The sequence below is a fragment of the Struthio camelus genome, chromosome 5 (assembly GCF_040807025.1).
Source record: "Struthio camelus isolate bStrCam1 chromosome 5, bStrCam1.hap1, whole genome shotgun sequence".
Classification (NCBI taxonomy): Eukaryota; Metazoa; Chordata; class Aves; order Struthioniformes; family Struthionidae; genus Struthio; species Struthio camelus.
This window is the reverse complement of record NC_090946.1, coordinates 74,430,004-74,453,722: the sequence shown is the minus strand read 5'-3', so window position 1 is coordinate 74,453,722 and position 23,719 is coordinate 74,430,004. Positions and strand designations below refer to the sequence as shown.

General features: G+C 45.9%; 1 long non-coding RNA gene across 1 annotated transcript in view; it reads left to right on the top strand.

The window, feature by feature from the left end:
* Positions 1-23,492, top strand: part of LOC104144497 (uncharacterized) — a 29,248-nt gene extending 5,756 nt beyond the window's left edge. Inside the window, exons 3-4 of the long non-coding RNA XR_694140.2 lie at positions 11,545-12,052; positions 22,075-23,492. This is a non-coding gene — a long non-coding RNA (uncharacterized lncRNA). The remainder of the gene's footprint in view (positions 1-11,544; positions 12,053-22,074) is intronic.
* The last annotated feature ends 227 nt before the right edge of the window (positions 23,493-23,719 follow it).

Genomic DNA, 23,719 nt, shown 5'->3' with positions numbered 1-23,719 from the left:
CAGGTGCAATGAGCCAAGAAGGAGGCAGTAGGAAAGCCTGAGACTATCTGAAGGGAAAGTCGTGGCAATCTCTGCAGCCTCTGACGGGCTACGGGCAGCTCCAGCATCCTGAGGGGCTGTGATGGGTGGGAAGGTTGCACTGTCTGGGCTGAAACCACTTCCCCCAGCTCTGGGAAAGCCCAGCAGCTCTGTGAATCATATCCTGATGCGTGCAGACCAAAGTGTGGAGATGTCTGCTGCTGCATCCTTCTGTCTGGTTGGTTGGACTGCTCTTGCTAAAGGACAGGGTTTGTACTGCCTTGTTAAAGCTCTTACCGCTCAGTAATTCCCAGTCCAGCAGCTGCCATGGCCTGCTCTTCTCCTTCCCAGTACAGAAGGTAAAGGCCAGTTTGGTTCACAGAGTCCAGTTCAACATCACCACACTTGCTATTGAAATTTCTTTTAAAAGAGATCTGTCTCCATACATCTGCAATATTGTCTCCAGGAACCGCAGGCTTGCTCCAGGGCACTGCTCCATTGCTCATCCATCTCCTGTGGGATGCAGATGCAATTCTCTCTCCCTGTGCCAAATTTGTCTTCTGCCATGATGCACCATTTTGCAGAGTCTGCTCTCAGGTTTACTGGCTATTCATGGATGCTAATTCTAGGGCCTCTCCTATTCAACCATCTTGTTTCTTTCTATCTTCCCCTGTTGAATTGTTGTTTGGCCAAAATCTGCTTAATTCCAAAAAAGAAGAAAATATGCCAGTGACTGCAGGAAAGACATTTCTTTCTTTGAAATGTCCTAGCTGATGACAGTTCTTCAGACCCAGGGGAATATAACCTGAAGAGACCCAAAAGTGCTAACCATAGCCAAGGTTGCAAGTTCTGCAAGCCATATAACTCGCTGGCTCCTGCCCAGGATGCCCAGGGGTGAGCTGGCTGCTTTGGGTAGCCTCTCCTTCATGATACCAGAGGAGATCACATCCAGTTACTCTATCTTGCCAGGCCAAGGGATTGTGCCTTGAGACTGCACACCTATACTCAACCGCCCAATCAAAGAGAAAGCTGCTCTCTAGAATTAGGTCTGAGGCTGCATGTTTCAGGTCCAGGTGTCCTACAGAATTAGGAGGTAGCTGGCACTGGACCCACAATTTGTTTTACCACTTGAACAGAGATCCCATTTTTATGTATTGCAGAGAGCTTGGACTCAGCTTTGAAAGCAGGCTGAGGTTTCTGAACGCACCAACATCCCCAGCTCATGCTGCAATCGTAGCTCCAGCTTCTGCTCAGTGTGACCCCTCTACTCCGATGACTTTTCTGCATCCCGTTAAGTACCTGCCTTTCTAACACTATCATTAGGAGCTGAGCTTTGCTATGCAGTCCCTGATTAATAACCCTTTGCAGCTGCTTCTTAGTGTCATTCACAGTCACTTTACTCCACCGAAATCTGTGGGCAGCTTTCCACCGATTTTAGCTCCGGAGCTGGAGCTGAGTCCCAGAAACCAGGGCATTGCAATTGGTGAGTTTCGTCGCCTACAAAATGGACCGAAATGCCACACAAGTTTATTCTTCAAGTCCTCCCTTGAGTGAAAGGTCCTGCTTCAGCTTGCACAACCCGGTGCCTGCACAGATCCTGTTGGACCGAGCTGTCGCCTCCTTCCCGCCTGGGCAAGACACAGCGCAGAAGCAGCAGCACCTTGGAATTTCATTCATGCATCTGCTGTTGCACCACCGCTGCCAGTCCATTCGAGGCTTTAGGAGAGGAGAACATGATCGCTGTGCAGGGCGCTGGTGGAGTCACCGCACAAGCGGAGAGAACCATCTAATCCTCACATTCCATGCAGGAAAGAAAGCCCCCAGTGAGCTAAACATAAATGGCCAACGGTGCATGTTATTTTAAGTTCGAAAGCCTAAAGGCAAGGTTTAAAGGCGAGTCTAATGGCATTTTTTTCATGAGCTGTCTTAAGTCCCCTTGTCTCTTGCCTGGATTGCGTCAGCCGGCAGTGACATATTTTGGTGTGGGAGCAGTCTCTGCTCCTGTTCTCATTGCACTTTAAGCCTCTGCATGCGGCAGGACAAGGCAAACTGAGACACGGAGCAAATGCTGGCTGCCATCTACATATCCTGTCATCCAGGATTGACAGAGAGCACAAAGTAGCCTCATGAAGGGATAAAGTCAAATGATATGCCTGCCTGATGTCTCATGCCACACCACGTCTCTCCTCCTTGGAGCCAAGGGAAGAGCTAATAACGCCCTGCAGACATTTCCCTGCTGGCCAGCTGTCTGTCATGGACCACTCGCTCTTGCTGCAAGGGAAAGGCCCTATGGGGATTTACGGTGCACTGCATCACCTCCTCATTGGCACCCGGAGCTGGGAATGAGATCTGCTAAAGCTCTGCACACATCCACCTTCCCCTGCTTTCTATCCTGGCCTCTGCACAGGGCACTCAGCACTCCTACGCCCAGGAAGCATTGCTTGGCAGCATCGCCTCTCCCTTATGCTCTGTTTCCCCTACCATTAAATCATTATCCTTGCCCCAACCAAGAAAAAAAATCTATGATGGTATGTTGTGGATGTATTTAGGTCCCATATTTAGCCGCTTTGTCCCTGGGTGCAAGCGTGCTAGGAGCTGAAAGGAGGATCGCAAATGCAGGAGCCAGGACAGTAGCGTGTGCTTTCCAGATAGACCCCCAAGGCTGGCACCCGGTTGAGAAGGGCAGCCCAGGGCAGAACCCAGCGCACCCCAGCAAATCAGCCCCATTTTCACTGCGTTTATGCTGCAGAAATGGAGTATCCTGGGTTTCTGTCTACAAGCTAATGTTGCATGATATAAAGTAATGGTTTCCTACTTAACATTTTTCTCCACAGGAAATAACTTTAGAAGTATTCGAATGGTCCCCTAAACTCCACAGTATCTGCCAGACTTACATTGTCATAGTCCAGCAATCATTTCGAACAGAAATGGTATTTTTGTGAGAGTCCTTTAGCCAGCACTGTAATAACTGCAAAATATAGCCAGCTTCAACTTTTGCAATGTTTTATATTCTAAAATTATGCTGAATATTTTTGCTATGATATATAGATAGTTCTCACTGAAACAATCAGCCTTTCGATCTGAGATGAAATCTGGAAGATGGCTGGGTTTTTTTTCCAGGAGGAAAGCCGACTCCTGGGGACACAGTAGCCCAGGTCTTTCCCCAGACAGGATGGCCCTGGGCCAGCCATGGGGGTGCTACACAGTGGCACACTGCTGCTTGGTGACTGGGTTGGTGGAGGACAATTGGATGGGCCCCAGGGCTGAAGCATGGATTTCAGCCCATCTTCCAGGACTGCCTCACTTACACTAGCAAGGGCTGACATTTGAGCCTGAAAACGCTGGGCTGGACACCCTGCTGCTCCCATCCACCCTTTTCAGTGTAGACGTACAGAGCTGTATGACACAGAAGACAACGCCTGGCACTTTGTCTTCTGAACACAATCCCCTTTCAAATGACCTGTCCTTTTTTGTTGTTTTTTGGACTTGATGGCTCCATCCTTCTCTGTTGTTGTAGCCCTTCTCTTCCATAACCTCACCTGCCTTTTTGCTCTTTCTAGCCCACACTTTTCTGTTCCTTTTTCTGTTCCATTTTCTATCACCTGAAGAATGTAGCTCTCATAGACAGCACAGATAAGGAAAAGCAGATAAATAGCTGACAAGACTGCCTTTCTTTCCCTGAAATAACTAGGCCAGCTTTCAAAATTCCCTTTTCTACTCAGCTGTTACACGACAGCATCCAAGGGGCATTAGATATAAATTGGACTGTTCAGAAACCAAAGTTCCTTTGATGAACAGGGGAAGTGCCTTATGGTCTAGCCCCTTCAAGTGAGTACAGCAGAAAGTCTCATCAGGCTTGAGCATAGTGGCCTGCTCAAAGCACTCCTGCATGAACATCATTCAGGCTATGCAAAAAGTGTCCCTGCCTGTATTTAACACCCGCCCAGGCTCATAGGGCCTTGGATGTAAGGTGTGTTAGGCAGTGAAAGGAGATGAGGACCAATGGACCCTATAGACCGTGAGCGCTTTCCTTCCCTGCAGGGCAAGCAGAGGTGGATTAGCCCTGTCTGCTCCGCTGCAGAGACCAGAGAGGGCGAAGAGGAGAACTGACCCACATGACGCCAAGGGATCTGCCCCAGGCTGCCAACAAGGCAGCAGCAAAGCTGCACGTGGTCCAGATGCTTCACTCGTGCATGGAGGGTGGATGCAAATGGTTGGCTCTGCCCCTGCATCTCGAGCCTCTTTCCAGGCACCATGACTAAAATCATATAATTTTAAGCTATGGTGACAGGAGATAGCTGGGCCCAGTTCTCAGATGTGGCCTACAGTACCAGAACCATTAAAGCTAACTGGGACTTGTGGCTACCAAATGTTTCTGGAAAGCAAGTCCCAAATCTCCAGAAGTGAGTATCTGAGAGCAGCGGTCGTTCAGAGGAGGCAGTGTAGTCTCACATAACAGCACGTGGGACTGTGAGCTTTGACCTGCAAGTGTAGCCCTAAGCTGCTGAGGGAGTCTGGGCAGATCTCGATATTTGGGCATCTTCCTCAGACTCTCTGGGAGCTGAGGACTTTTTCTGACTTGATGCAGACGTATCGAAGGAGAAAAAACACCAGCACTGGTTTGTGGAAGACAGGAGTTAGCGGGAAGGAGTGGGGACTGTGATTCCAATGGTTCTTGCTGAATTTCCCTTAGCGGCACTGGAGAAAATAAAGCAAACTGGAGAGGTTCATGAGAAATGTACCAGGAAACCTCTTTGTTTCTCTGTAATCAGTTGGTTTATGATGGTGAAACTGAAATCGGTTTGAAGAGCCCAGACTGATCTTATTAGTGGTATAACTTGCTGAGCACTGGCTTACCAGATAGAAGAAAGGGTCACATCTTTAATAGCTTCATTAAAATAATGTCTTCCACCTCCCCCCCAGCCCCCACCATAGATCCTCCCTCTCCCATGCTGGCGACTGTACTGGGATATGCCCCTGATAATCTTCTTCTATACTGAGAGCCCTCAGAGGCAGGAGTGACATGGAAAGAATCCCAGCATTTCCATCTGTCGAATTCCCAAATGGCAGTAACCTGACCCCGAACGGAGTGGATACGCGCTGCATTATTACTGGTAGAGCAGAGCAAACAGCCTGCGCTCCTTGTCATGCATTATTAAGTGAGCTCAGAGAGAGGGAAAGAAACCAATGAGAGGCTGAGTGAACCTGAAAAGTGGAAAAGTCAAATCTATCCTTGTAAAAAAGTGGCAAGCCAATCCCAACCCTGAACAGCCTCAGTAATCAATGAAGCAGCTGCTTTCACGGGCAGAGCTGAACAAACATGAGACAAAGACTTGATAGCCATGCTGATGATTTGCTGCAATAGCATTTTTTTCCCACGATTTTTGCAACTTCCTAGAAAGAGATGGCGCCTATGTGAAAGATGAGGTGGTACACGTTAAAGCCTGTGCCACCCTTGCTTCTGTCCTGGCTAGCTTGGGAGTCAGGGCCTGAGGATACCTCGTCGTTGTGTGAGCAGCCACAGAGCCAGGCAACGTAACCCCACAGGGGAACCTGAGCCAGCTGCCAGCCAGGCCAAGCGCTCCTGGGATGAGTTTGCTGGCCCCCAAGGCTGGGCGACCTCACAAGTGGTGCAAACAGCTCGGCTGCAAGTCAAGCCCCACGCGGGGCTAGCCACCATGGCAAGAGCACTCCTGAGCCATCGGTCAAGGTCACCTTGTGCCCCAAATTTAGCTGTGAAGTTTACATCCCTATAAGCACACCCAGCCAGCTAAAACTAACATGCAGTAAAACTGCAGGTCTTGAAATGCATCTTCAACAAGGGAGGAGCGTGGGTGCAGGGTTTATCCTTTGGGATTCTGTCATCCATGGATGTGAATGGCATTTGTGGGGGGGGGGGGGGGCAAGGGGATGGTGGAGCCCAAAGATCATGTGCCTCTGCCCAACTGATCAGCATCCCAGCAACATGGGGAGGGTCTCAGCCAGCAAATAACATTGAGCTCACCTGCAGGGAAAGGCCATCTGCCAGGTGAGGTCCTGCATCAGAGCTGTAAACACGACTGGATATGCAATCCCTACTCAGTCTTTTCCTGAGACTCTTTAGTCTCAGGGTGCTTTCACCACTTTTCCAGTCCAGGGGCAACTATTGCTTGGATGGAAAAATAAGAGCGCAGAGGATCTTAATGTATTTCTAGCTGCTTTTAATGAAATGTAATAACCTGAGCAAGGAGAAGGAACCAGTCCTGTGGCACCAACTAATTCCTTGTGAACCCAAAGCCCATAGCCTGAAAACCTGACTCAGGCAGAGTGAAAATGGCCACTCTTGTTATTTGCAGAAGAGGCATAATTGTAAAGGGCCAAATATTGCAAAACTCCAGGCTCTGCAGAAGGCTTTGCAGGTTGATTTATCGTTACCTGCAAAGACATGACTAAGGAGCTCAGGAATCCCAAGCTGAACAACAGCCCATTGATAAGTCCCACGATACTGCAGGCCAAACTCTTGGCTACCCCCTAGCTGACCCCTGGAGGTGTCTTGGGCTCGCCCAAAAGGCAAATGTGCACAGGTGAAAGGCATCTGGGAGCACAGCAGCCCACTGCTGCAGGCCTGAGGCTCTGCACATGCAAGCTCCTTTGCTTTTGACAGTAGTGGATGGACCAAATCCTTAGCTAGAGGGAAGCAGCTTAGAGATGTTTTCTTTCCACTTGTGCTCCTGGAAATGCAGAGCACACAAATAGAAAAGGACAAATCAATAAGCATTTATGAGCCTTGAAAAAGCTTCCTTCTTGCTCAGGTAAAATCTTAGTTACAGTCTTTTTGTGGCTGGGATGATTCGTTATACTGTCCTTTCCCCCAGAGGCAGGCAGACATAAAAAGGACTGTTTTCTAAATTCAGGAAGGGCACCCCCTCCAGTCACTCCAGTATTAGCATTATTTTCACCAGGCAGCTCAATTTGTTCTCTCTGGATAAATGCAAACTCCTGGTCATGCCTGGTTTGCTGCAGCACAGGCTGGTGTACAGGCAACCAGTTTTCCTGGGCATTGATACGTGCTTGACTGACAGCTCATTTCCATGTGTTCCAGAAAACTCATCCAATCCTTTGAGCTCAGCAGTTGCTATTACTGAAGTCGGAGGCAAAACTTCCACTCGCTCCAGCAGAAGAAGGAGCCTGTTTCATACAGCAAATCCATGTGTATTGCCATATGTTGCTTTCTCTCCTTGTTCTGTTTTCCCTTTCATCTCTAACTGCTTCATCAAAGAAAAGGAGCTGATCATTGCAGCCACTCGGGGTGTTTGCACAAAGACAGTAACTCAAGCCCTGGAGTGTGCTGTTTTGGCAGTGTAGTCTAGGCACCGCTTGTTGTTTCAGCTGACCTCTTCCACAGCTTCTGCCCTGGTCTCTTCACTATCTGCAGGTGGGTCTAACGCAAGCCTTTCCTCTGGTACATTTTTTAAAACAATTTTCCTTTGACTTGCTCGTGTATTCAAGCTGCTTGTTTCCTATTTAGAAGAATATCCGAAGGTGTTCATCTGAAGTCCTTTCCACTAGGAAGTCTGTACACTGCATTATTTTTATGGCCCTGCAGGGGCCATAAAATTGTTATGAATTGTTATGAATGGGAACAATCCCCGCTATGACTCTCAGAGTGGATGCTGCTGGGCATCAGCGCCAGTGGTATGGCTTTTCTCCAGTGGACAGTCACATGTCACTCTCCATCCTGCTGCACTCAAGCTTCCAGATCACCCATGACAGACCTGGTGCCAGGCTGCAGCATCATGTGCAGGATGGGTGCTGCAGTTCAAAAGAAATTATGATATTCTTTCATGTGACCATATCCTTTGGAAATGAACCCTCACACTGAGGGAGACACCAAAGGTATTTGGTTCGTCTTTGCAGTGGTCTGGACAGATACTCCGGTTATTCTTCCTTTGTAAGGACTTTATTCCAAACCTGCTACAATCGACCAAAGCCTTTGTAACACGTTCACCGGGCCCCTGATGGCTTTGGAGAAGGTGAGGGATGAAATTCCCTTTCACTGCATTTCTCAGTTTGGCTTCCCTACTGAGTGAAATTCCAGGATGGAGAACAGTCAGATCAAAGAGAGACAATCCCAGCTGAAACATGTACAATTTGCATATTCCATTAAAAAAAATCAAAGAGGAGGGTGTGTAAAATATTTGCACCCTGGGGCATATATAATGTATGCCCCAACAAGATGCTCCATGTAGGGCTTATGCTTATTTACTCTGATGGCTAATAACAAAAAAAGAGAAAGAAAAAGAGGCTGCTGTAATTTTCACATCCCAAAGTATTCTGGCTCATCTGATACGCAGACCATCTCTTAAAAGAAACAGATACCCCTAAAAAGATTGGGCTGACTTTTGGCAAATTATGTGCTTTTGAAGGTCACACTAAATAGATTCCCTGTGCAGTGGGAGGTCCTCCATTGATAGAAATCTTTATTGCTCTACTTCTGCTGTTTCATTTAGCATTCAATAGGCCCCAAATACATGGGAGGTGAATGGAGGATATATGCATCTTTCTCTGCCAAATTTTAGAATGGCATTGTGAAAAATCAAAATAGCAAAACTGGGTTTGTTCTAGACTTATAAAAGCATGGGATGTGAATTTAATTCTGCTGCTAGCTCAGATGCCAGCCAGCTGGATGATAGTGACAAGGTCACAGCTCTGTGCCATGTTTTCATCATCTATAAAAACTGTTGTTGATCCTTTTTTAGAGTATTTTGAGATCTACTGATGGAAAAAGTGCTGTCTACACACTTGGATGGACACCCTAAGCAAGGGCAGAGCGTTTCCTTTCACCCGAGGCTGCTCTGGTCCTTCCCCAGGCAAAGGAGTAGCCTTCTGGTGGCCTCTGTGGAGTTATGGCCGGAGGGGTTCTCCTCACTTGACTCAACTTCCCTGCAGAGTTTTTCTCATGGGTAAAGCCCTCCTGTGTGAATGCCCCATTCTACCCTAAAACTTTTCCTGCTGCATGTCCCACATCCCTCAGTGTCCCACAGCCCTCCATGCCTTGCTCTACCCTTCCTCTCCCTTGAAGGAGGCTAGTTCCCACTGCCAGGCACAGTGACCAAGTTACATAATTCTCTAAGACAATGTTTTTTTTTTTCCCACTGAGTCTTCCTCATTATTGGCTCACCAAAGCACTGTATTGATTTGCTTAAAGGAAATGGCTGAGTCACTCATAATTTATTGAAAACCAGCTGGATGCTTTTTTTACTGATTCCCACTCTTTATGCAGCTCACATAATACCAACCTACTGCCAGCAATGGCACCTTTTAAGAATACAATCCCTCTCACAGAGCATCTTTCAAGAAAAAAAAAAAGTACACAGGAAGAATGTACCTTGAAACATCAAGAGTTTTAGCTTTGGTTTGTTTACTTTTTCCCAACAGCCTGCCTTTAAGGTACATCATTTCTGGCATCAGGTTTCCTCATGTAGAGACCATTTAAGTACTTAAGGTGCTCTCTATGTACTCAGTCAAATGTTTTGCCAAGAAACCTAGAATTTCTTTGCTTTAAAGGCATAAAGTCTTCCATCTGAGTCTTAATTATAGGGTTGAATACACAATGAAACTGCAGCTAAGCCCCTACATGTATGGAATGTAACACCACTTCACTGCACCTCACCTGAAAGACAACTTGTAAAAAGCCACAGATGAGTAATAAACTAGAAGGACACTAATAAGAAAAGAGAAAAGATTAAGAAAAAGAACACCCTCCAGTAAATAATTAGCCTTTTTCAGATTATGCTTCTCGTGATAAAAGACAAAAAGCTCTGTCAGGAAGTGACTCTACCTGAGAAACTGACTTCCAGAAAATGTCAGTGGTCTAGACCATCTGCTCATAACCACAGAAGGGGTGGGTCCGAACCCAGTTTGGATGTGAGCTCTCTTGACTTGAGCTCTCCCAAATCGCACTGATGAGACTTCATCTACTGTGTCATGCACTCCCCAGCGGAGTGTCTCAGGGCACACTGCAGGCATGATGGCATCCCAAACCATCCTCAGGAAGAAGAAGGCAAAAAGCTATTGCTGCTGGGGCACATCCTTGGTGTTATTCAAGATTTACAATGCTGAGGTCAACAGGAAATTTGCACCAGGTCTCTGTGGGCACTCTGTGAGGTGAAGCCCACCTGGAAGGCTGCAGATGCACTTCTTACTCACTTCTTGCATTTGGGCAGGGGCCAAGGTGTCTCTGGGAGGCTCCAGTGACATGCAGAGCCTGGCTACCCCTTGGGGCTGATCTCACTGCCCTCAACTGTCCCCAGAAGCACAGTAAAGTGGCAGGCACTAGCTACCCAGCAGCATTTGGGTCAGCCTGGGGGCTGAGGGGCTGCTAGAGAGACCTACTGGCTCTGCGGCCACCAAGACCTTGCTCCTGTTTCTTTGATGCACCGTTGCTGCTGCCACAGCTGTGCCACAGGCGCAACCTGGGACATACTCCCCAGCTCTAGGGAAAAGGAATGAACATTTGGGATCTCCCTCCCGGGAAGGACAGACCGAGGTGGGAGGGCGCCCAAGGCAGAAACCCCTGGAGAGGAAGATTTGCTGTTGACACCTTTCCCTGCTGCATGGTAACATGTCTCACAGGATGAAGAGCCTGAAGATGGAGTGAAACGTGCCTTATAAATCCCCACCATGACTGACAGCAGTCGAAGACTGGGTCATCTGCTTGGAGACAGAGGCAGGAGGATAAAGAATAACTAGATGAAGTTAGTGCTGCTGTTACTTCAAGAGAAACGTGCACTGCATTTCTTAGCAGTGGAAGAAGCCTCATCAAAGCATACCTGAAAGGAGGGAGCATTCTTCACCCAGAGCATATAATCTTCATTTTTAACCTGTATTTTTTTTTCCATTGAAATATCAAATTAGCTGCTTTAGTTCCATCCCTAATTAAATGCTTTTCTTTTTTCCTTTTTCCAAATGGCAAATTCCTGCAAATTCAGACAAGTTATATCACCCAGCAGAATTAATTTTTAGTCAGGACGTGCCTATCATTCCAAACAAATTAGATATCTGAAGGGGTGGGTTTAGCCACATTTCTGTGCACTAACAAAACCAAGTGGTTATGGCCCAGACGGGGCCAAAACCAGTGTTCTTCAGACGACAGCAGCCCCTATGCATACCAGCACCTCGCTGAATCAAAGAGTAAACACCTATTGTACCAGGGCCCGGTCATATGCCACTGTGAGTCTCTGAACCTGATGTTTAATGACCTTGTCAGGGAATGTGTGTGCTGTACTCTTACATTTTTAAGAAGGCATAATAGAGCTTTTGTCTTCTGTTTTTTCCTGTGTGGCAAGTTGCAGCTAGTCTTCAAGCTTAGCTTAAAAACTTCACTTATTACTTCTGGACAGTTCTCTTGCCAGTTCTATATGCTTTTTTTTTTTTTTTTCCTCTTCAACTGGGTGTCTCAGCAGATATTAAACTCCTTTTTTTAGTGCAGTAATTGATAGTTTGCAAACCATTTGTGTGTGTGTGTGTGTGTGTGTGTATTTGCAGACTCACAGTCTCCAGTTCATTGAACAACCACACGGCAAGAGCATAACTCCTGTCTGAAGATCTAAAATAAAGAGTAATGCTCCATTCAAAGGCCCCTGAGTTTAATCCCTCCTGATTCACCAGGGAAGTTTACTGCACGCCCAACTTCAAGCTCACGCAGAAATGCCCCTGAATGAAAGAGCCTGTGAGTATTTAAGTTCAGTGCTGCCTGGAAATGGAGGCCAATGTATACGAAAACCCTTTTCTCTCTTGAACCTTTTGTAGACAATGAAAACAGTGAAAACTCAGAATTCAAGACTGAGGTGATAGTTTCATTCCTTCTCGCTTGGAAACTTTCAGAAGAACTTACGGGTCATTTTGCCCTGTGTTTTTCTCGGTGTGGGTGTGGGTGTGCGAACCACACGTACAGCATCAACCTGCAGTGAACTCAGAGTCACAAAATTGGAATTCTGCTGTTTCCAGCATCTAAAACATCAGTTCAGTTACGGAACAGGAAGCTTTATCACAGGTAAGATAACAAATTGTGCACATACACCCCAGAAAGTTGATACAGAAGCTTCATATAAATTTCTTGGGGCCTATCTGTTGAATTTGATGGTTCAAGAAGATGTTTGGAATACAACAGTGGTATGAACTACTCATGGAGCATTTAGAAGGAGGTCAGGGCTTTGGATAACTTTTTCAGTGCAGCCGCGGGTTTTTCATAACTCCTTACATTCTTCTTCAAATGTGACTTTAAATAATTGGAACAAAATGTTTTGAGCCCAAGAGTAGGATTCCTCTCACTGCACTTTAGACATCCACAGTGCTGATGTATTATCACGGCTAGTTACTCTCAGCTCCTTTCACAGTCACATAAGCCATTCTCAGGGAGGATTCATCTGATTTATTTTAGTCATCTATTTTAGCATGAGATGAATCAGATTTGAAGCCGCTGACTATAAAGGGAGGACAACAGGCTAGATGGTAACCAGCTAGACGGAGGTATCTGAAGTTAGGAAGACGAATTTCACCCTAAGTGCCATTTAAGTGTTGAACAGGTCTAGCAGCAAACTGCTTTTGCTGCAAAATTTATAGGAGAATGAGTCAGGGAGCTGGAGGAATCTGGCTCTCGGCAAGGAACATTATCATCTCCTGGCAGGAAGAAAAGGGACTGGGAAGTGAACAATTAGGAAAGTGTATGAATATTAAAATCCTAGTGGTTCCTGAGGTGCCTCTTAACTCTGCTAACACCAGAAGGGGGTGAAAAATACACAATGGGCCTTCCTAAAGAAGTTGAATATGAGGATATACAGAGCCTTTGATAAACTGATGTTACTTCATGCCATCTAATGCCTCTCAGGAGCTACCATCAAGCTGCGTGGTAGCAGGAAGACAGGAGGTCCAGAGCTCTTGGTCCCGCTCAGGGAGGGTTGCTCTTCCAAAACCACGTGAGAACGTCCTAAAGGTCATGTTGATCTAAGGGAGGGACCCAGAAAAACCTCCTAAAGGTTACAAGATTTCGTCCAATGAAATCTTAAAGAAGCAAGCTATTATGGATAAATACTAGCAACTCAGAGAAGCTTCTGTCCTATACAGGAGATCCCAAATTAGATATTTTTGTTTAAATGACACTACTGCCGTTATAGCTTTTCTTACCAGCTGTCCTATGGAGTAATATGTTCTATATTCGTCTGTTTACCTAGTCTGCTGTAGGAACGGTTCCTATGACAGTTTCTATTAGATAGAACACCTGCAAGCAGAGTTTGAAATCCGACGCTTCTTGAGTAAGAAATTAATTGTTCATCTTGATAGGCTGAAGTCTGAATAATTAAAAAAACCCGAATGAGTAGGAGCTTCCAAAGAGCAGCTAGAGCTGTATATATGCAGTAGCATGTAGGACAGCGGAACTTGAGAAAACAATTTTCAAAATTCCCCTGTCTATCAGTGTCTTATGTGATGGATTTGAAATGAAAGCCTTCCTTGGTTAACTACCTGTCTGATGATAAGTCTTTTGACCCCCTGGGCTTGCTGTGGCAGGCGCAATACAAACATACAGAAAGGAGACAGCCCAGAGTTTCCAGGGTCATCACAGGTTGGGTTTTCTGCTTTTCTTGGTTTTTTTTTCTTTTTTTTGGCTGCTTATGAATAAGAACTGGAAAAAAGGGTTGCTTGCAGTTTCGCACAGTTCAAAATCAAAGGGCAAGTTCAGATCCAGGAAAACAAATCTGCCAGTCTGAAGATCCTTCTGCCTCTTTCAAAATTAAACTGGGGTCTGACATGAAGTTCAAATTTCAGCCCTCCAAAATGCAGTCTCAAAGGCAATGAAAGAGGCCTGCACCCGCAAACTCTCCAGCAGGGGGATCTAATAATGGTGTAAATTTCTTCAGAAATCAGAAAACTGCCAACTGACTGTACCATGGAGATGAACCTGTACTAAACCATCTAAACTGGAAATGCTGTTCAGCCCTCCTCTAGCTGGCAGAGGACTGTTTCTTGGGCTACGTTTGCTAGAAGTTTGGGCCTAGTGTCTAGCAAGGTTGTTCCCATTACTTCCTCAAGACACATTCCCACAATTTCCTGGAGTGCATAATCAGAAAAAAGATTTTCTTTTAAATAGGATAAAGTATTTTTCCTTATCTGAAGGTCTTTTCAGAATGAAGCATGCCCTACTGCATGCACTAGCACACCTTATTAGCTTCATCTCTAGCAAGGATGCTATGACATGAGCTTTAGCAAGTAAAAGTAACCAGAAAACAAATTCTCTAGGAGCCTGAATAAGCAGTCAGGAAAAGCAGGCCATGGTACTTTCCGTGTCCCATTCCTTCTGCTAGTTAGATGAAGACCAACTGGACATACTACAGTGACTGCCTTACTCTGTGGCCTTATCCAGGCTTTCATCTCTTGTTTGATAACCCCTCCTTACAAGGGGGTTTCTGTGCTCCCGATCTGAGGGGTCTCCTCCAACATCTTGCTTGTCACTCCCTGTGGCTCTCAAGTGGGTCTCAAGTCCTTACTCAAGGAGTAAGTGGCAAAGAAAAATACCACTTATTTAAAAGGGTAATGTCTTCCCTTTGGGCTCCAGCCTGGTAGGATTCATTACACATCTCCTTAGATTTGCTTCTGCAATGGAGCAGCCATATCCAGGGCTGACCTTAAGCACTTTGTGTTGGTGGGTGCAAGCAGACTGAAGAGCAAATGCAATCTCTGCATACGAACTCTTAGATGCACAAATCTAGGCACCTGACTTAACATTTTGGATCTTAAAGTAATATGGCTGAGTCAGAGAAACATGAAACACCTTGATAATGGATTGGGCTTTTGCTGGAGACCAAATTTCAAGAATGACCCTATTCCCAGGGCCACCTGGGGAAATCAGAATCATGTATCAGCATCAGAATCACATATCTGAATGCATATGGTCGCTCAGCAAATTGCTAAAACTAACACTGGCAGTATTACCCCTTGACTTGCTCTATAACATGATACAACACAGCTCTTACAACTGATGCTTCACAGGGCCAAGGAACCACTGAATTCTGCTGATAAACTAATTCTTGAGTTCAGGTGCAGGAGCAAAGGGGAGAGGAGATCACTGTGGAGAAAAATCTTAATTACCTTTAAAAATTAAGTAAGTGCTGTATTCCACTGCTCTGACACCAGGTAGCACTTTACTCTGTGAAATAAACACACATTAAAGATGGTACACTTTACGTGTGCTAGTTCCCCCAGCTCTGGCTGCCACTCAGAGGTGCTTGCCTGGCTCCCCCTGCAGTGGGTAAAGAGCAGGCATCCCAGAGGAGCACGCACCCCACAGTCCCAAACACCTAAGTCCAAACAGGACAACCCCCCCCACCCCCACCCCGGAAGCCCTAGAGATGGGGTCAGCCTGGATACACCAAAATCATGGTTTCTGCCCATATACAGTAAGACTCTGCTCTGCTCAGATAGCTCCCTATTTTCAATTTTTAGTAATTTATTGGTACTTAACCCCATGAGAGACACTTCCTCATTCAGCTAATTGGTTTGGGACTTCATAGCTTTATGAAGCAAACAGTGCTGGAAATCTCACAGCCCAGGGATGGCAGTCCAGGGCTCACTCAGATCAGACAAGCATGGTACATAAGTACTGAGTAGCTGCCCCTCTCCAGCCTTTCACAGGCTGCCACCTCACTAGGGTTATATTTAGTGAGGCATCTGCGGTGACAGTCATTTTTTCAGTATTTAGGAAATGCTAGTGCTGTCTTCTGGTTGGCTGCCAGGTGCTACTGGGAAACATTTGTTGGGATTATTTTCGGCGCTCCCACCACCAGAGTGCCCATCAATCACTCCTGTGGAACCGATTCAAGTCTGTCTGGACCACATCAGCCTTGCAAAGTCCTCCTGCTTGTCCAGGGTGGGGGGAGTGTGAGCATGAGGAGGCTCAAGGGAGGCATTCAGATCATTTTTTTTTTAAAGAAATTCCTGTCATGCCAGGCTGGGCAGAACCCACTCGGGTCCTGCTCCAAAGCCCAGTGAAAACAGAGAAGTGATCACCCTTGATTTCAGCAGACTTTGGATCAAGCCCTCCAAATGCACAGGAGCGGTGAGAGGTGATATTTAAAAGCAGCTGGCGCAGGTGAGGGGGATGCTCTGGGCTCGTGGTGAAGGCATCTTCCAAAATGATTCCCAGGAGGAGAAGCTATGTGGCTGGGCAAAATGCTCTCCTTGCCCCTTCACCAAGTTGAAGTAGAATTTTTTGGAAGCGGGTTACGCTTTCATTTCATACTAGCTTCTTCCAGGAAGCAGCTCCAAGGTTGCTTTTTGTGCAGCATGCTAGGATATTTAGAAAGTGGAACACACTAAATAATAGCTTGCAATTAAGTGAGGCAACAGAGGCTAGCAGAGAGTGGAGAGTTTTATAAGTGTTGTTATTCCTGAAGTGATACGCTCTGTTAAACTCTTTATTTTCTCTAAAATAGGATTTTTTTTTTCATGTACTTTGGCCACAGCAGCATTCAAGAAGTGTGGACAAACAAATACTTCTGTCAGGCTATGTTTCTCCCAGGTTGCAACAGTCTCTCCCAACCTGTATTTGCAGGGTTCACACCTCATTTATAGATGTTTTACACTGGGGCTCTTTCTTTGTCTCTTCGTGGTCCTGGATTTTCCTTTTCCACCTCTCTCTTCCCCTTCCTCGCAGCTTTGCTTTCTTTTCCTTTATGCTCTCCTATGCACATCTCCTTATCATGGGCTGACTGCATGCACGCAGGAATCAGCGAGGGAATGTACCTCCAGGGAGGCCTTGTCAAGCTATCGAGTGCTGCGGTCAGGCCTGAGCAAGGTCCAGCTTGCACAGGGCCCATTGCTGCGGGCAAGTAGTTACAGCTTAGGGCAAGGGGTTAGAGCTCAGCCCCAAACCAGAGAGCAGCCGATTTGCTCGTGAAGGGCCAGCGCAAGCTGCGGTTGCCTCATCGGCACCACTCCGTGGACTTATACGTGGTGTGTGGCAGGGCATTTGATTTAAACCTCTGGGAGAATGAGTTATGGTCATGAAGTTCCTTGTTTCAAGAAAATCCACACATGAGGAAAAGGGGAGGGTTTCCTGGCCAGCTGAAAATGGCAAAGACCCTTCCTCAGCCCTATGCCCTCAAGTAGGGAGCACAGCCTGGGGTGGCAGCTCTGAGGTCTGTTGTAGACCTGGACCTGCAGTTGAAAGTAACCACAGAGGGTTTCTCTCCCTCCAGCAAGACTTTCTCTCTTCATACTGCCAGGGCTCAATATTCTCACAACTGCTTTTTAATCTTCATGTTTCGATCAGCTGGTCCTTCCTCCCCCCTCCCCCCATTGGAATATATACATATATCAAACTGCTGCTAACAGTAACAATATCTTGTGAATAATGTCATTAGCAGTTACAAACAGATGGCTGCAAATTAAAATGATTTACAGAGGAAATCTGGACACTGTTTAGAACAACTGATAAGATATGGAATTTTGCAATCAGTGTGCGGACACTCTAAGGCAGAAAAAAGACATGAAATTTCCCAAATGCATTGTTGATGATGGATGGATTCTTCACTCCTTGTCTTCTATCTCCTGTTTCAGCTTCTGCCTTGTGTAGGCTTAGAGAAGCATCTTATAACGAAATTGCTTATAGAAGTTTTGAAATTTCCATGGTGGTGATGATTTGTTGATCCTCTGCATTATATATTATGGCAAAAGCAGATACGGGATGGCTGGCTCAGTTGCTGGGTCGGGGGGGGGGGGGGGGGGCGGGTCCTGTTTGTGCCAAGAAAGACATTAGATGTAAATCCCCTGCAGCTCATGTTTTTATGATTCAAGTAGGTTTGCAGATGTCCCGTTAGCTACATGTGATAAATACCATTGTCACAAGCTCATCCTGCTACGTTATTCCTGACAAAAACTGCTGAATCATCCAGTTGTTCTCTCTAAAACATCCATGCAAGCATGTGAGCAGAGTCCACACCACCTTTCCACACCTAACATTAACTCCCTGATCTCCCTTTTACTTTGCTCTCAAGAATAAATGCCACCAGCCACCATCTCTCCACAAAACACTCGTCCTGCCAGCTAGGCAGAGGCACGGTGCAAAGTCAAGGACAACAGCCTCTGCCAGAGGGTGAATGTTCTACCTCTCTGCTCAGAAGAGCACAGATTCCTTGAGGATGAAGGACGTGTTTGGGGCCAGGATGCTGATGAGCATTTGTCAGGAACGAGGGGAGGCACAAGTTCAAAGTGAGGTTACTCTTTTGGAAGGACTCTGAACAGAGTTTCTTACTCTTCTCAGTTTAGTTTAATTCTATTACAAAGTGGAAGTAAGAAAAAAAACCAAACACTTTTCTTCTCTCCAGAATAATTCTATTTACGCAAACCCTTTGAATCCCTCTCCATTACTTCCCTCTGCTGAAAGTGCCACCAACCTGGGCTGGCTGCAATGAGGAAGATCCTCGCTTCCCAGCAAGAGCTGCCCTCAGGCTGCACCAGACTTCTCCATCATTGGGAGAAAGGTCCATCCCTTTCAGCTTGCAGTCAAAGCAGTGGCTCAAAGTAGAAGATACCATCAAAGGTAGGATGGGGTGGCATACTGGGCCATCCAATCCAGCCCCCCACAATCACGTGAGCACCATCCGGGTCTCCGGGGTTGCTTTTCCATGCTTCAGCCACACTGTGCAAGGTCAGGGCTGTCCTTAACACCCAAATCACCTTTAAAATGGAAGTCCAAAAACCACAGCGTGCCAGAGGAAGGAAGTAAGAGGAAACAAGCTGTCACCTCTGTCCTGCACCCAGACAATAGGAGGGGTTTGAAGAGGTGGAAATGCCCCTGCTGAGCTATATCCCATTACCAAATCTCAGACTACCCAGGCCACTCCCTAGTTATCATTCCCCTTGGATTTTCACTAAACTAGCAAGAAAACAGTTTGTTATCAGTCCTTCTCTGCCCCTCCCTGAACACAGAGTTCATGGACATTGTCAGATTTTTCCCAGGGTTTCCAGAGATAGACTTTGGTCACCTTCAAGCTATATTTGCAGCATGGGCTAAATATGTTCAGCGCATCCTGGACACATCGGACCTGCCAAGCACACATGGTAGAGAAGAGCCACATGTGTTCAACCATCTCCACGTATGCTGGAGGCACCAGATTTCCTGCGCACACAGTCATCTTCATGGTGTGTGCTCAGGGAGCCTGACACATCCCAGAGCCCACGACTGCATTTTGCCTGCCTCGCGCAGAGGTGCTCTGCGTGTATACGCTGTGTCTTACCTGGGCTCCTGCATGCTCTCAGCTGGGTCAGATCCACTGCCCTCAGGCCGTCAGAAAACTCAGGCAAAAGACCACAACAGTTCCTATTCAGACATCATTTTTGCCTGCAAAAAGCGTATATGTCTGTGTGGTAACCCTAATTTCATGCATCACCTTTGTTCCATGTACGGTGGAGACCCTACTGCTGTAATAAATGTGTTCAGTACAATATCGATAATGCTTTGAGGTTAATGCTTGTGAGAAGCTGGAAATCAAAACAAATGGAAAGAACAGCCATGCAGGCAGAGCAGAGAAATCAGCTTTCAGTTGAGCTGCTACTTATAGCCCCAGCCTTAGAGCAGCCAGGCTCTTTGTGTAAGTGCCGGCTGAAGAAGTGAATTTTTAAAGCCCCAAGAGATTTATTCTATTCTTGCAGGAGTGGAGACAGCAGAAGCTCTTCCTTAGCACAGTCTTCCTGGTCCAAGGAATGCTTAGTGGTGCTAAAGAACCAGACACAGCCAAAGCTGTTACAATTTTGCAGGTAGATCAGATGCAGAGTGATTTAAAATGGAAAAAACAATTTAGAAAATAATAACAAAAGCCATTGCCAAGAGGCCCTGTCTAGCCCCAGTGCGGCAGCACAGGTGCCTGCATACCTTCTTCCCCCAAAACGACCCTAGGTTCAGCTCTGCAGGGGAAAGCAGAGCATCCATTAACCTGGGAGCGATGTGCAGGAGGTAGTGCCTGCTTGCTCTCGGGGTGCTCCGGAGAGGTGGAGAGCACAGCCCTTATCACCATTAGCGTTATCAGCTTCATCTTTTGAGCATTGCTTTAGCAAAGAGTGAGTGAAAGGCAAATGCAACTGCTAACGGGCCACTGTGGACTCCGGAGATTAAGGCTTCACCAGGCTTCCCACGAGAGCCAAGGCTGGCGGCTGAGGCCCAGGATTACCCATCCTAACTGGGGCACTTAGCCAAGGCTCCTAAATGGGAAATTTGCTGCGGGAAACCTTGGAGGTCTGCAGTGAAAAGGCCTACTCAGCTGAGTTTTACCTTTTTGGGGAAATAGGCTGGAAGACTTGTGTACCAAGGTGCTTTCATGGGCCTGGGCGGTGCAGGCCCGCTTCCTCCCAGCACAGTGCCCTTGCAGCTGCTGCACCTATGGCTGCCCCCAGCAGCGCTTACAGGAAGGATCCCAGGGCAAATCAGCTTCAAGCAGAAGTAAATGCATACATGGGACTTGTTAGAGCTCATACTTGCAGCTGAGAAACTGCATCGCAAATTTTCTCTTGAGCTGATTTTCACATCAGACAAATCCATGAACACAAAGTTTAGTATTAAAAATACTCAGCTAAAATATACCAGCATCATGGATGAATTTCTCTCTCTTGCTGCACAGGATGTCTTTGAATCACTGCTTCTCCATAATGACAAAACTTGAGGGGCTGCACAAGTTGGTCTACTGTAGGAAATCTCCCCACAGACTTCAGTGGGACTTTCACACCGGTAATTTATTTGTGATGGTGAAAGAGGTGATTCTTGTATTTAGTTCTCCAGATTTTCTAAGGAAAAGGGGGAATCAAAACTGGTTGACTCATGAAATGACTTTTGTTTCAGCTCTTCTCAGCTAACTTCAACTCTGTGTGTGTGTGTGTGTGTGTGTGTGTGTGTGTCTGTGTGTGTGTGTGTTTGTAACCCTGGTGACTGACTGCTCTGGAGCCTATACATATGAAGACTTCAATCAAGATTAGTTAAAATGTAATAAATCTGAGTAGGCAGACATGGACTCCCCCGACTATTAATAGTAGGAATGGGGAACTCAACAACTGTTAGTTGCTCAAAGGGCTTAAATGGATAAAATGAAACAGAAGGTATACGTTTTATTATAGGGTGTCACAGTGTTATCAGATGCGTGGAAATCATCCTTGCAATGCTACTGCACCACTAAATCTTGTATGCAGGCTGAATGAAGAGGATTATTTCCAATAGCCTTTTGCTCATGCTGCTGTCACAGCTTTTCCATATTTGACTTTGGGGAAGGCAGAAAAGAGTTTGCAAAACGAAGAGTCATGTCACCATTGAGTGCTAGCACCAAATCAGACCAGTCATGAGATGCTTTAGTTTGTACGTCAGAAGTTACTGAGCAAGCAGAGATGGCACCAGATACTTTGTAGGATTCTCTCAGTATTTGGTTTTATATCTGTTTCAAAGGGAAGAAGATGTGGGATGAAGATCTTTTTGGCAGATGGGTGTATAGCAGTTATGAACAAAAGAGAATCAGCAGTTTGGTCCAGGGTGCCACAGGGGAAGTGAGTTTAGATACGGAGTTTATTTTTATCTCTGTCTTTATGCTGTCTGACTCAGGACAGATGCTTCCCTTCTTAATCCCTACCTACCTTTAGTCTCTCTTGGGCACTGGGCCAGCTGGTTGTGTGGCACAAGGATAGCTTCTCGGCATATATTTACTCAGCGGCTACCCCAATGTGCCCAATCTTAGTGTCTGTAGGAGGTATCATAATGCTAATAATACCTTGGGTTAGCGTGAGAAATTTTTAAAATATACTATCAGTATGACTTTCTGTGTGGATACATAGCTGGCTTTAGCAGGTTTTCTGCAGATATTACTAGAACTGCTAGAAACAAGCAATGGAAAGTAAAGCCTAACTTTTATTCATAGATTTCTCTTTTTCAGAAAAATGACAAAATATATTAGAACACTGGAACTGGAATGCATTTGTTTGACTACAGCTATACCACTTCCCGTAATAGTTATTAGTGACTTCCAAAGTTCTCTGTTTCTCTTTCAGATTCTGAATTCATTATACTACGCAGTATGGCAAGTCATAACACTGATGGGGGATTTTCCTTTTTGTTGGCACAACATGAAATCATGTCCTAGTGGGAGGGATATCTGTCTCTCGCTCATGTTTTTCAACATGGGCCTAAGAACCTGCTTTCTACTTAGTTTTCCAGACTTAGATACAGATCTACGTGTTGAACCTTCAGAACCATGACCCTTTCAAACAGTGCAATTTCCTGATAATATATAGCAAGCTAAGGGAACTCCAGCAATGCTAACTAACAAAACAGTGGATGGCCTATAAAGGTTTCCTTTGAAAATGAAGGTTGCTCTTGAAATGGTATTGTTGCACAGCATCATAGTCTTAAAAAATGGTACACTGGGCTGCAGGTGGACGTGGAGGGAGCACCAGAAGGCTCTTCATTCCAAGGGGACACTCTGCGTGGGGCTGGCCTCAATGCAGCACATTGGGGCAGGGAGTCTGTTGTGCTATTCACAGCACTCTGCCATTTGCTGCCAAGGAAACCAAAGCTCGGTGCTGGACCTTGAATCTCAGGGCCTTGAACTGCTGAAGGTTGGCAGAACCATTTAAATAATGCCATCAGTTCTTGGGTATTCATGCTCATTAGTGGGGACTGCAGATGTGACAGCCACCGCTCCTGTAGGTAGTTCCTCGCTAATTTTCCAAATCAGAAGTATTAGGGCATAAAACAAGGCAGGGGACCTTTCTGTGACACCAAGTGACACAAATTGACTGTGTCCACGTTACATAGCATTTGAGACTGGCTCTCCTCTGGGGCCCATATGATGACCCTCAGACACTATTATTTTTTGTATATTTTTTTCAGCTCACACTGTCAGCAGTAACACAAGGGTCATGCTAGTCAGAATGGCTGAAATTGAGGTTATGATTGTATACCCTACCATGAAGTCATGGGAAGATGCAAATGCGTGGGGACCATGCTCTGTGCTAAGAAAATAAGGGATGGCAGGAATGAACATTTGCTGTCAGGTGGGCAGCATTCTCCACATATTTCCTTATATAAGAGCCCATACCAGCTACACCGTGCCACTGTGTCCTGGATGGGCAGGAAACGTGTAACAGGGTGACCCCAGAAAGGGAAAAATCTGATTGTCTCTTCCATAGACTGATGGGGATGCCATATAGTGCTTACACTGTGCAGTGTTGGTTGACTGTCTTCTCTCCGGCCATCTGGAGTAGCAAAACTGGCATGTAACATATGTGAAGGCAGACTATAACAGCTGAAGCTGGAAAAGAGAAAGACAGAGGAAGCTGTCTGTGCTACCAGAAACTATTCTGCTAGATACAGGGGTTTCATTTATTTACCAATAAATGTCAGACATCAGTAACAACTAGGAATGAACCCCAAAATGAGGAAGATAGATAGATGCATGAGAAATAGTGATTTGTACTGCATGGTAAATTTCAAAAAAAAAATCAATGTTTTAAAATATTGATATTGCTATATTGAAATATTTGAAATAAATAATTTTATTCCTTGTATTTCCCATTCTGCTCTTCATTCTAAGTCCTTTTATCCTTTGACACTCAATATCATGTAGATTTTATAATATCTGAGGTTGTCTTTTCTTTTTACCTTTCTTGCAATTATCTCTTTCTCTGTGTTTCA